At 43.3% G+C, this 14220-nt stretch overlaps 1 protein-coding gene across 3 annotated transcripts in view; it reads left to right on the top strand.

Annotated features, from left to right (window-relative positions):
• Positions 1 to 14220, top strand: part of LOC139411287 (xylosyl- and glucuronyltransferase LARGE2s) — a 152075-nt gene that overhangs the window by 48272 nt on the left and 89583 nt on the right. The gene's annotated exons all lie outside the window — the stretch shown is intronic.

Here is a 14220-nt window from a genome sequence, read left to right on the forward strand (position 1 = left end):
AAGTTATTAATTACACTTTTAATGGTGTATCAATACACCCAGTCACTACAAAGATATAGGCATCCTTCCTAACTCAGTTGAAGGAAACCGCTCAGGGATTTCACCATGAGGCCATGGTGACTTTAAAAGTGTTAGAGTTTAACCTTAATTGACAGAGTGAAAAGAAGGAAGCTTGTACAGAATAAAACTATTCCAAAACATGCATTCCGTTTGCAACAAGGCACTAAAGTAATACTGCAAAAAAATGTGGCAAAACAATTCACTTTTTGTCCTAAATACAAAGTGTTATGTTTGGGGCAAATCCATTACAACACATTATTGAGTTCCACTTTCCATATTTTCAAGCATAGTGGTGGCTGCATCATGTTATGAGTATGCTTGTAATCAATAAGGACTGGGGAGTTTTTCAGGTTAGAAAAATAATTGGAATAAAGCTAAGCACAGGCAAAATCCGAGAGGAAAACCTGTATCAGCCTACTTTCCACCAGACACTGGGATGAATTCACCTTTCAGAAGGGCAACCTAAAACACAAGGCCAATTTTACACTGGAATTACTTAACAAGAAGACAATGAAAGTTCCTGAGTGGCTACGTTGCAGTTTTGACTTAAAGTTACTTGAAAATCTATGGCAAGACCTGAAAATGGTTGTCTAGCAATGATGAAAAAGCAATTTGACAGAGCTTGAAGAATTTTGAAAATAATAATTAGCAAATGTTGCACAATCCAGGTGTGGAAAGCGACTTACCCAGAAAGACTCATTGTCAAAGATGCTTCTACAAAGTATTGCCTCCATCTGCTTATCCTCCTTCCTCTTGTAATGAAGTAGACAGAGAACAGCAAAAAGACTGTTCCAATCAGCACTGGTTCCATGTCACAAGTCGTGGAAGCTGAAGGCAGCGGCATGCTGCTAAGCGGACAGAAGTGACTGCGAAAGGTTCAGAGCAGATTGACATAAGGAATAGCTTCACTGCACTGGTGCCTGATCTACCTGCACCTTTGTCACGAGAATTTTCAATCCCAGTAATGATAATTCAACAATCCTTTAATCTTTGACCAATTTCCAGAGGTTTGTAAGACCCTGGGTTCAATAATAATTGGGCAAAGTCTCTCAGATTTTGCAAAAGGTTCGTACAGTTTATTCACGAGAGCTCTAAAGTAAAAAATTAGGACCCAGTCCTTTTATAATACACACACATTCCTATCTTTAGGCTACTCAAACAACTCAAACAGCCAGTATTTTTTCCACTGACCACATTATACAGAAAGAACCATCAATCTTGTCACATTCTTCAAGGCTTTCACATCCCCTCCCCCGTTGGGGCCCTGTTGGTTTGAAAACCTCAAATGTTTTTCTATCATCTGTTTTACAACTCCACTCTGCTTACATCCCTACTAAAGAACATAATACCCTAGTATTATGACTCTAACAGATCTACACACATCCTCAGATTTATCTTCTTATGATTCTCAAACATTTCACACTGTTATACAATTTCAGAGTGGAACATTTTATCCATTATCTTAAAACATACAAATTACTCAAACATACAAATGATTCAAATGATACATCGATAAGCTGCTCCCAAACATTTTAAACCAGCATCAGAAAATGTAGTCTTTCATAGTTCATGTGGGATTCAATGACATTATGTGGGAGTAACATTTAGTGACAATTTTGATACCTTCTGGAAACAAAGCTTGTTTTATAAGAAGGATGGGATCCACCCAAATCATTTGGGTTCCTGGACCCTTTCACAGCATTATAAGGCTGCGTTGAGACAATGACTTATCAATGACCCAAGCCCAGCTCAGTTAATCCCTATCATTGTGTTGCTGAGTTGTCATAATGCTTCAGCAAATGTACGTACATTGTCCCAGGGGCATTGGAAAACACAATGTAAGTAACCTAATGTATGTCCTTCTAACTGCTCTGCACGCCTCTGCTGATCCCACAGCTATTTTATGCAGTAATCAAGTGCCTATGAGCTGTTAGCACTGAGGCAGTGTGCCATAGTAGGAAGTCCAGCTCACCCTGCACTAACATAAATTGCATGAGCATGTCTACTTCTGCTATGCTTCCCAGTAAAGCAATGAAAACAATCAAGCATCCCAGAAAAGTGCTAAAAATAGCCCACGTTAACATATGTAGCCTAAGAAACAAGGTTCATTAAGTCAATAACTTGCTAGTAACAGATGACATTCATATTCTGACATTCTCTGAAACTCACTTCGATGATACCTTTGATGATACAGTGGTATAAATGCATGGTTATAACATTTACAGAAAATACAAGAATGCCAATGGCGGTCTATATTCAGAACCACATTCCTGTAAAGCTTAGAGAGGGTCTCATGATAAATACTGTTGAAGTAATATGGCTACAGGTTCATCTGCCTCACCTAAAGCCCATTTTTGTGGGAAGCTACTATAGACCAAGTACTAACAGTCAGTGTCTAGATAATATGTGTGAAATGCTTGATAATGTATGTGATATAAACAGAGATGTATATATTCTGGGTGATTTCAATATTGACTGGCTTTCACCAAGCTTCCCAACCAAGAAAAGCTTCAAACTGTAACCAGAGGCTGCAACCTGGTTCAGGTTATCAGTCAACCTAGCAGGGTATATACAAACAGCACAGGAATGAAATCATGAACATGTATTGATCACATCTTTACTAATGCTGAAGAAATTTGCTTTAAAGCAGTATCCAAATCCACCGGATGTAGTGATCACAATGTAGTAGACATATCTTGGAAAACCAAAGTTCCAAAGGCTGGGCCTAATATAGTGTATAAGAGGTCATACAATATGTTTTGTAGGGATGCTTATGTTGATGATGTAAAAAGTATTAGCTGGTCTGTGGTGTGTAATGAGAACTTCAACACGCATATAGGGAAGGACATTCAACAAGCACAAATGACTAATGATTCGCTGAGAGAAATTGATGATTTGAAGATTGTGGGGGCTGTTTTGTTAGACATTAGTGCAGCTTTTGACATTATCAATCATAGTCTGCTGCTGGAAAAACGTATGTGTTATGGCTTTACACTCCCCGCTATATTGATAAAGAGTTACCTGTCTAGCAGAACACAGAGGGTGTTCTTTAATGGAAGCCTCTCAAATCAAATCAAATTTATTTGTGACATACACATGGTTAGCAGAGTGAGTGTAGCGTGTAGCGAAATGCTTGTGCTTCTAGTTCCGACAATGCAGTAATAACCAACGAGTAATCTAGCTAACAATTCCAAAACTACTACCTTATACACACAAGTGTAAAGGGATAAAGAATAGGTACGTAAAGATATGTGAATGAGTGATGGTACAGAGCGGCATGGGCAAGATGCAGTAGATGGTATCGAGTACAGTATATACATATCAAATCAAATCAAATCATATGTATTTATATAGCCCTTCGTACATCAGCTGATATCTCAAAGTGCTGTACAGAAACTCAGCCTAAAACCCCAAACAGCAAGCAATGCAGGTGTAGAAGCACGGTGGCTAGGAAAAACTCCCTAGAAAGGCCAAAACCTAGGAAGAAACCTAGAGAGGAACCAGGCTATGTGGGGTGGCCAGTCCTCTTCTGGCTGTGCCGGGTGGAGATTATAACAGAACATGGCCAAGATGTTCAAATGTTCATAAATGACCAGCATGGTCGAATAATAATAAGGCAGAACAGTTGCAACTGGAGCAGCAGCACGGTCAGGTGGACTGGGGACAGCAAGGAGTCATCATGTCAGGTAGTCCTGGGGCATGGTCCTAGGGCTTAGGTCAGTTGAAACTGGAGCAGCAGCACTGCCAGGTGGACTGGGGACAGCAAGGAGTCATCATGTCAGGTAGTCCTGCGGCATGGTCCTAGGGCTCAGGTCCTCCGAGAGAGAGAAAGAAAGAGAGAAGGAGAGAATTAGAGAACGCACACTTAGATTCACACAGGACACCGAATAGGACAGGAGAAGTACTCCAGATATAACAAACTGACCCTAGCCCCCCCGACACAAACTACTGCAGCATAAATACTGGAGGCTGAGACAGGAGGGGTCAGGAGACACAAGACATATGAGATGAGTATGTAAACAAAGTGGCATAGTTTAAAGTGGCTAGTGATACATGTATTACATAAAGATGCAGTAGATGATATAGAGTACAGTATATACGTATACATATGAGATAAATAATTTAGGGTATGTAAACATTATATTAAGTAGCATTGTTTAAAGTGGCTAGTGATATATTTTACATCAATTCCCATCAATTCCCATTATTAAAGTGGCTGGAGTTGAGTCAGTGTGTTGGCAGCAGCCACTCAATGTTAGTGGTGGCTGTTTAGCAGTCTGATGGCCTTGAGATAGAAGTTGTTTTTCAGTCTCTCGGTCCCAGCTTTGATGCACCTGTACTGACCTCGCCTTCTGGATGATAGCGGGGTGAACAGGCAGTGGCTCGGGTGGTTGTTGTCCTTGATGATCTTTATGGCCTTCCTGTGACATCGGGTGGTGTAGGTGTCCTGGAAGGTAGTTTGCACCCGGTGATGCGTTGTGCAGACCTCACTACCCTCTGGAGAGCCTTACGGTTGTGGGCGGAGCAGTTTCCGTACCAGGCGGTGATACAGCCCGACAGGATGCTCTCGATTGTGCATCTGTAGAAGTTTGTGAGTGCTTTTGGTGACAAGACAAATTTCTTCAGCCTCCTGAGGTTGAAGAGGCGCTGCTGCGCCTTCTTCACAATGCTGTCTGTGTGGGTGGACCAATTTCCTCACCACCTGGGGGCGGCCCGTCAGGAAGTCCAGTACCCAGTTGCACAGGGCGGGGTCGAGACCCAGGGTCTCGAGCTTGATGACGAGTTTGGAGGGTACTATGGTGTTAAATGCTGAGCTGTAGTCGATGAACAGCATTCTCACATAGGTATTCCTCTTGTCCAGATGGGTTAGGGCAGTGTGCAGTGTGGTTGAGATTGCATCTCCAACATAATCCAGGTAGAATCAGGAATTCCCCAGGACAGCTGTCTAGGCCACTTTACTAACGACATATCACTGGCTTTGAGTAAAGCCAGAGTGTCTATGTATGCGAATGACTTAACACCATACACGTCAGCTACTACAGAGACTGAAATGACTGCAACACTTAACAAAGAGCTGCAGTTAGTTTTAGAATGGGTGGCAAGGAATAAGTTAGTCCTAAATATTTCTAACACTAAAAGCAGTGTATTTGGGACAAAACATTCACTAAACTCTAAACCTCAACTAAATATTGTAATGAATAATGTGGAAATTCAGCATGTTGAGATGACTAAACTGCTTGGAGTAACCCTGGATTGTCAACTGTCATGGTCAACACATATTGATACAACAGTAGCTAAGATGGGGAGAAGTCTGTCCATAATAAAGCACTGTTCTGCCTTCTTAACAACACCATCAACAAGGCAGGTCCTACAGGTCCTAGTTTTGTCGCACCTGGACTACTGTTCAGTCGTGTGGTCAGGTGCCACAAAGAGGGACTTCGGAAAGTTGCAATTGGCTCAGAACAAGGCAGCACGGCTGGCCCATGGATGTACACAGAGAGCTAACATTATTATGCATGTCAATTTCTCCTGGCTCAAAGTGGAGGAGAGATTGACTTAATCACTACTTGTATTTGTGAGAGGTATTGACTTGTTGAATGCACCGAGCTGTCTGTTTTAAACTACAGGCACAAAGCTTGGACACCAATGCATAGCCCACAAGACATGCCACCAGAGGGCACTTCACATTCCCCATGTCCAGAACAGATTGTGGACAGTACTACATAAAGCCATGACTACATGGAACTCTATTCCACATCAAATAACTGATGCAAGCAGTAGAATCAGATTTAAAAAACAGATAAAAACACAACTTGTGGAACAGCGGGGACTGTGAAGAGACACAAACACAGACACAGACACATGCATACACAGACACGATAACATACGCACTATACACACACGTGCACATGGATTTTGTGTTGTAGATATGTGTTAGTAGTGTAGTGGCCTGAAGGCACACACTTAATGTGTTTTGAAATATGTTATGTTTTTAAAATTGTATAACTGCCTTAATTTTGCTGGACCCAGGAAGAGTAGCTGTTGCCTTGGCAGTAGCTAATGGGGATCCATAATAAATCAAATATAATACTCAGGGGTGTGAATACTTATCTAAATGAGATATTTCTGTATTTAATTTTCAATAAATTTGCAAACATTTCTAAAACATGTTTTCACTTTGTCATGATGGGGTATTTTGTGTACAGTCGTGGCCAAAGTTTTGAGAATTACACAATTTTCACAGTCTCAGTTTGTATGATGGCAATTTGCATATACTCCAGAATGTTATGAAGAGTGATCAGATGAATTGCAATTAATTGCAAAGTTCCTCTTTGCCATGCAAATGAGCTGAATCCCCCAACAATATTTCCACTGCATTTCAGCCCTGCCACAAAAGGACCAGCTGACATCATGTCAGTGATTCTCTCGTTAACACAGGTGTGAGTGTTGACGAGGACAAGGTTGGAGATCACTCTTGTCATGCGGATTGAGTTTGAATAACAGACTGGAAGCTTCAAAAGGAGGGTGGTGCTTGGAATCATTGTTCTTCCTCTGTCAATCATGGTTACCTGCAAGGAAACACATGACGTCATCATTGCTTTGCACAAAAAGGGCTTCACAGGCAAGGATATTGCTGCCAGTAAGATTGCACCTAAATCTACCATTTATCAGATCATCAAGAACTTCAAGGAGAGCGGTTCAATTGTTGTGAAGAATGCTTCAGGGCGCCCTGAAGCCATGGCCAGGAAACTCCCCAGACCTTAATCTCATTGAAAACTTGTGGTCAATCCTCAAGGGGCGGGTGGACAAACAAAAACCCACAATTTCTGACAAACTCCAAGCATTGATTCAGCAAGAATGGGCTGCCATCAGTCAGGATGTGGCCCAGAAGTTAATTGACAGCATGCCAGGATGGATTGCAGAGGTCAAATCAAATTTATTTATATAGCCCTTCGTACATCAGCTGATATCTCAAAGTGCTGTACAGAAACCCAGCCTAAAACCCCAAACAGCAAGCAATGCAGGTGTAGAAGCACGGTGGCTAGGAAAAACTCCCTAGAAAGGCCAAAACCTAGGAAGAAACCTAGAGAGGAACCAGGCTATGTGGGGTGGCCAGTCCTCTTCTGGCTGTGCCGGGTGGAGATTATAACAGAACATGGCCAAGATGTTCAAATGTTCATAAATGACCAGCATGGTCGAATAATAATAAGGCAGAACAGTTGAAAATGACCAGATGGTCGAAGAACAGTTGGAGCAGCAGCACGGCCAGGTGGACTGGTGACAGCAAGGAGTCATCATGTTAGGTAGTCCTGGGGCATGGTCCTAGGGCTCAGGTCCTCCGAGAGAGAGAAAGAGAGAATTAGAGAACGCACACTTAAATTCACACAGGACACCGAATAGGACAGGAGAAGTACTCCAGATATAACACACTGACCCTAGCCCCCCGACACATAAACTACTGCAGCATAAATACTGGAGGCTGAGACAGGAGGGGTCAGGAGACACTGTGGCCCCATCCGAGGACACCCCCGGACAGGGCCAAACAGGAAGGATATAACCCCACCCACTTTGCCAAAGCACAGCCCCCACACCACTAGAGGGATATCTTCAACCACCAACTTACCATCCTGAGACAAGGCTGAGTATGGCCCACAAAGACCTCCGCCACGGCACAACCCAAGGGGGGGGGGGGCGCCAACCCAGACAGGATGACCACATCAGTGAATCAACCCACTCAGGTGACGCACCCCCTCCAGGGACAGCATGAGAGAGCCCCAGTAAGCCAGTGACTCAGCCCCTGTAATAGGGTTAGAGGCAGAGAATCCCAGTGGAAAGAGGGGAACCGTCCAGGCAGAGACAGCAAGGGCGGTTCGTTGCTCCAGAGCCTTTCCGTTCACCTTCCCACTCCTGGGCCAGACTACACTCAATCATATGACCCACTGAAGAGATGAGTCTTCAGTAGAGACTTAAAGGTTGAGACCGAGTTTGCGTCTCTGACATGGGTAGGCAGACAGTTCCATAAAAATGGAGCTCTATAGGAGAAAGCCCTGCCTCCAGCTGTTTGCTTAGAAATTCTGGGGACAATTAGGAGGCCTGCGTCTTGTGACCGTAGCGCAGAGGTCTTGAAAAAGAAGGGTCAACACTGCAAATATTGACTCTTTGCATCAACTTCATGTAATTGTCAATAAAAGCCTTTGACACTTATGAAATGCTTGTAATGATACTTCAGTATTCCATAGTAACATCTGACAAAAATATCTACAGACACTGAATGTCACGACTTCCTCCGAAGTCGGTCCTTCTCCTTGTTCGGGCAACGTTCGGCGGTCGACGTCACCGGTCTTCTAGCCATCGCCGATCCACCTTTCATTTTCCATTTATTTTGTCTTGTCGTCCCACACACCTGGTTTTAATTCCATCAATTCCATATTGTGTATTTAACCCTCTGTCCCCCCCATGTCCTTGTCGGGAATTGTTTATTGTAAGTGCTTGTGCACGTTATGGGTTATGTACCCATTTATTGATTGTTCTGTTTTCTGGTGGGTTTTTATTATTAAACTGCGCCGTTGGAAACTGCGTCTGACTTCTCTGCCGCCAGTACGCACCCTTTGCACTGAAGCAGCAAACTTTGTGGAAATGAATTTTTGTGTCATTCTCAACTTTTGGCCACGACTGTAGATGGGTGAGAGAATTTGTTTTATTTTTTTTCATTATGAATTCAGGCTGTAACACAACGAAATGTGGAATAAATCAAGGTGTATGAATACTTTCTGAAGGCACTGTAAATTTTACTAAATAATTTACTGAAAATGTATAGTATATTTTCCCAAATGTGACCAGAGGACAATATTCAGGAAGTATTTCAAAACCCACACAAAGAAGGCTATTTGAATGACAACGATTCTTACTTATGTAAAAATGCAAGCAACTATTCATAGACTTTCAAAATGTAGATAACCTGTCTCAGCAAGATTTAGTACATACCAGGTTTGAGTTGCCTACTTTGACAGCAATTCGGTGAAAAGAGAAAATACAAAACACAATTTTAAAAAGTACACAATTACCCAATAAGACTTGTGGGACAAATGTATATTTCGCACTGTCATGGTACTTCTGGAAGCACAGCCCCATCCTGCAAAGTTGCACAGAACACACAGAGCATTCAAAGGAGGTTTCAACATTTCCCAGTCTTTGCCCTGCGTCCACTCTGGATGCACGCCACACATCCTCTCTTGCGCCCTTCAAACTTCACCAGGGAGTGGCCTGCTTTCAAATTATGAGTAACAGCTCGGTCCACACCCCCTGGTGCCACACGATTGGCTCCCCGTTTCCTTCCACTGTAGCCATTACAAAGTGAATGCACATGCTGCATTTTTAATGCCTTCAGCGACCAGCACCTGCGGTTTCTGGGAAGGGGCCTTTGCAGGGTCCCCGACGCTGTTCTACTGACACCACCCTCAGGGTACTATACTTACACTATATATACAAAAGTATGTTGACACCCCTTCAGCCACACCCGTTGCTGACAGATGTATAAAATAGAGCCACCTTTCCAACATGTCAATTCGTCAAATTTCTTGCCAGCTAGATCTGCCCCGATCAACTGTAAGTGCTGTTATTGTGAAGTGGAAACGTCTAGAAGCAGCTCAGACGCAAAATGGTATGCCACACAAGCACACAGAATGGGATCGTCGAGTGCTATAGTGCATAGAAATCGTCTGTCCTCAGTTGCAACACTCACTACCGAGTTCCAAACTGCCTCTGGAAGCAACATCAGCACAATAACTGTTCGTCAGGAGCAAAATTAAATGGGTTTCCATGGCCGAGCAGCTGCACACAAGCCTAAAATCACCATGCGCAATGCCAAGCGTCGGCTGGAGTGGTGTAAAGCTCACCGCCATTGGACTCTGGAGCAGTGGAAACACATTCTCTGGAGTAGTGGAAACACATTCTCTGGAGTGATGAATCACGCTTTACCATCTGGCAGTCCCACGGACGAATCTGGGTTTAGCTGATGCCAGGAGAACCCTGGCATCAGTGCCAACTGTAAATTTGGGAGGAGGAGGAATAATGGTCTGGTGCTGTCTTACATGTTTTGGGCTAGGCCCCTTAGTTTCAGTGAAGGGAAATCTTCTAGACGATTCTGTGCTGGCAACAGTTTGGGGAAAGCCCTCTCCTGTTTCAGCATGACAAAGCCACAGTGCACAAAGCGAGATCAATCAGAAATGGTTTGTCGAGATTGGTGTGGAGGAACTTGACTTGCCTGGCCAGAGTCGTGACCTCAACCAGTTGGTGTTCCAATTAATGAATTGGAACACCGACTGAGAGTCAGGCCTAATCGCCCAATATCAGTGCCCGGCCTCACTAATGTTCTCGTGGCTGAATGGAAGCAAGTCCCAGCAGCAATGTTCCAACATCTAGTGGAAAGCCTTCCCAGAAGAGTGGAGGCTGTTATAGCAGCAAAAGGGGGACCAACTCCATATTAATGCCCATGATTTTAGAATATGTTCGATGAGCAGGTGTCCACACACTTTTGGTCATGTAGTGTACATAGGTAGCAATATGCCACGCAACCGTTTTGAGCAGCTATGTCGGTACATTCACTTTTCGGATCCAAATTCAACAAATGAGACCAACAAATTGCACTTTTGCTGAGCACTGACTCTCCACATCACTTCCCCTGCTTTCACTGACCTAGAGGAGCAGAGCAACAACGGGGGGTAGAGAGTGAGAGAGGAACAGAGCAACAACGGGGGGTAGAGAGTGAGAGAGGAGCAGAGCAACAACGGGGGGTAGAGAGTGAGAGAGGAGCAGAGCAACAACGAGGGGTAGAGAGTGAGAGAGGAGCAGAGCAACAACGGGGGTAGAGAGTGAGAGAGGAGCAGAGCAACAATGGGGGGTAGAGAGTGAGAGAGGAACAGAGCAACAACGGGGGGTAGAGAGTGAGAGAGGAACAGAGCAACAACGGGGGGTAGAGAGTGAGAGAGGAACAGAGCAACAACGGGGGGTAGAGAGTGAGAGAGGAACAGAGCAACAACAGGGGGTTGAGAGTGAGAGAGGAGCAGAGCAACAATGGGGGGTAGAGAGTGAGAGAGGAGCAGAGCAACAACGGGGGGTAGAGAGTGAGAGAGGAACAGAGCAACAACGGGGGGTAGAGAGTGAGAGAGGAACAGAGCAACAACGGGGGGTAGAGAGTGAGAGAGGAACAGAGCAACAACGGGGGGTAGAGAGTGAGAGAGGAGCAGAGCAACAACGGGGGGTAGAGAGTGAGAGAGGAACAGAGCAACAACGGGGGGTAGAGAGTGAGAGAGGAGCAGAGCAACAACGGGGGGTAGAGAGTGAGAGAGGAACAGAGGATACAATTGTGGTCAGGATCATAGTCTCGCTCTCTCTCTCTCTTTCCCTCAAACACACACACATTCTCTCTCTAACTTTCTCTCTCACCTCTTAGGGGTTTCCATAATAAATTGTGTGTTACAGTTACAATACGCCTCCCATTACTTACACACTCACAGTATAATCATTTGATATCCCAGGAAGGGTAGCTGCTGCGTGTGCAATAGCTGATGGGAATCCTAATAAGCTCAACTAAATCATGATGCTATACAGCACTTTCGATCAATCAAATCTCATTACACACAAACACAAACACATATAGAATATCATCATAACGTTACACAGCACTTTCATTCCATCCTTCAAAATGGCCAGATTGGTTTCTCAGTTTATTGTGTGCGTATATGTTTATCAGGCGGATGGATAATCAGACAGGAAAGAGCACACAAAAATACATTCACAGATATGTTCATTGATGAACAGCAGGCTTAGACCACAACCGTAAAGACTGTAGGCTGACAGACAAACCTGATAGTTAGCTATCTAGTTTTCTACCGTAGCTAGCTAGAGCAAGCAGCTTGGGTCATTTCCAAATGAATTACTTTGGTAGAAACGAAACAAAACAACCAACTACATACCTCACTATACAGAGTTGTCACATGAAGGGCAGCAAAACAGACAAGGGAAACTATAGACCTGTATCTATACAGAACAAAAATATAAACGCAACAATTTCAAAAATGTTGGTGACTTACATTTTATATTACAAATTCAATTTAAATAAATTCATTAGGCCCTAATCTATGGATTTCACATTACTGGGAGTACAGATATGCATCTGTTAGTCACATTTTGTATATCTTAATAAAAAGTTGTGGGCGTGGATCAGATAAACAGTCCGTATCTGGTGTTCGTTGTCTGTAGCTTATGCCTGCCCATACCATAACCCTACCGCCACCATGGGGCACTCTGTTCACCACATTGACATCAGCAAACCACTCGCCCCCACAACACCATGTACGTGGTATTCGGTTTTGAGGCCGGTTGGACGTTAAATTCTCCGGCAACATTCCTGCAGTCAACATGGCAATTGCACGCTCCCTCAGAACTTGAGAGATCTGTTGCAACATTTACCTGATGTTGCAAGCACGTTCCCAGAACACATTCGTTCTGTTCCTGGAAACCCAATGAGAACGTTTGGGGAATGTTCTGTGGTGGTTGTTACAGATTGTGTGCACAACATTTTCATTAATGTTTGAAGAACATTCGAAGGATATTTAATTTAAAACATTTCTGAATTTTTATTTTTTATTTTTTTTAAATCAAAACATTCTTTAAAGATTCTCCAAAGGGAAAGTATTTGTGTTATACCGTACAACATTATATCTCTTTCTAATTGGTTTAATTCTCAGGACTTTTATATACGGGGGTGGCAGGTAGACTAGTGGTTAGAGCGTTGGACTAGTAACCAGAAGGTTGCAAGATCAAATCCCCTGACCAAGGTAGTTAACCCACAGTTCCTAGGCCATCATTGAAAATAAGAATTTGTTTTTAACTGACTTGCCAAATTAAATAAAGGTAAAATACATGAAAATGAACTTGACAGTGATGAGAAAGTCATATAACAAGGCAGAAGCCCTGTCATCTTCTACTTATTTATTTTCTATTCTACCTTCATGCCCCTTGGAATATTCCAATACTTTCTTACATACTGTATAACAGCTTTTATATGAGAGGGCTTCTCTAATGAAGCCCTGTCTTGTTGTCGCTGATCTAAGACCTCAAAACTGTGAGGATCCAAACTTTTAAGTAGATCTCCAGCGGGTGGAGGCCAGACGGGCGTCTGATTCTGTGCCTGCCTCTAAAAGAGGTTGCTCTGATCTTTATACTGCAATTCCAAAGTTATGAATCTCAAATAGGCCGAGAGGGAAATCACCCTCACATACACTCAGCAGAGGACACGAGGTTGTGGGCTAACACAGTGGGCTAACACAGTCTTGTGGTTGAAACCCAAGTCAGTCATATATGTCAGTATTCTGTAAGTACCCATTGCATTTGATCACTTTAAAGGGACAGTTCACATCTTAAACTTTCACTTAGGTCAATATGAGTCCATATTCCACACCATCTGTTGAATAAATACTGCATGCTATACTGAACAAAAATATAAACAGAACATGCAACAATTTCAAAGATTACAGTTAATATAACGAAATCAGTCAATTGAAATATATTCATTGCGCCCTAATCTATGGATTTCACATGACTGTGCAGAGGTGCAGCAATGTTTTGGCCCATAGGCCCAGCCACTTGGCAGCCAGGTCCACCCACTGGGGAGCCAGGCCCAGTCAATCAGAATGAGTTTTTCCCCATAAAAAGGCTTTATTACAGAGAGAAATACACCTCCCATCCCCCCACCACCTCTCCTCAGATGATCCCACAGGTGAAGAAGCCGGATGTGGAGGTCCTGTGCTGGCGTGGTTAAACGTGGTCTGCGGTTCTGAGGCCTGTTGGACTTACTGCCAAATTCTCTAAAACAATGTTGGAGGCAGCTTATGGTAGAGAAATTAATATTAAATTATTTAGCAACAGCTCTGGTGGACATTCCTGCAGTCAGCACGACAAAACTGCACATTTTAAATTGGCCTTTTATTGTCCCAAGCACAAGGTGCACCTGTGTAATGATTATGCTGTTTAATCAGCTTCTTGATATGCCAAACCTGTCAGGTGGATGTATTATCTTGGCAAATGAGAAATGCACACTGACAGGGAGATATATACATTTGTGCACAAAATATGAGCGAAATAAGCTGTTTGTGTGCA

This window comes from Oncorhynchus clarkii, chromosome 6, assembly GCF_045791955.1.
Source record: "Oncorhynchus clarkii lewisi isolate Uvic-CL-2024 chromosome 6, UVic_Ocla_1.0, whole genome shotgun sequence".
Classification (NCBI taxonomy): domain Eukaryota; kingdom Metazoa; phylum Chordata; class Actinopteri; order Salmoniformes; family Salmonidae; genus Oncorhynchus; species Oncorhynchus clarkii.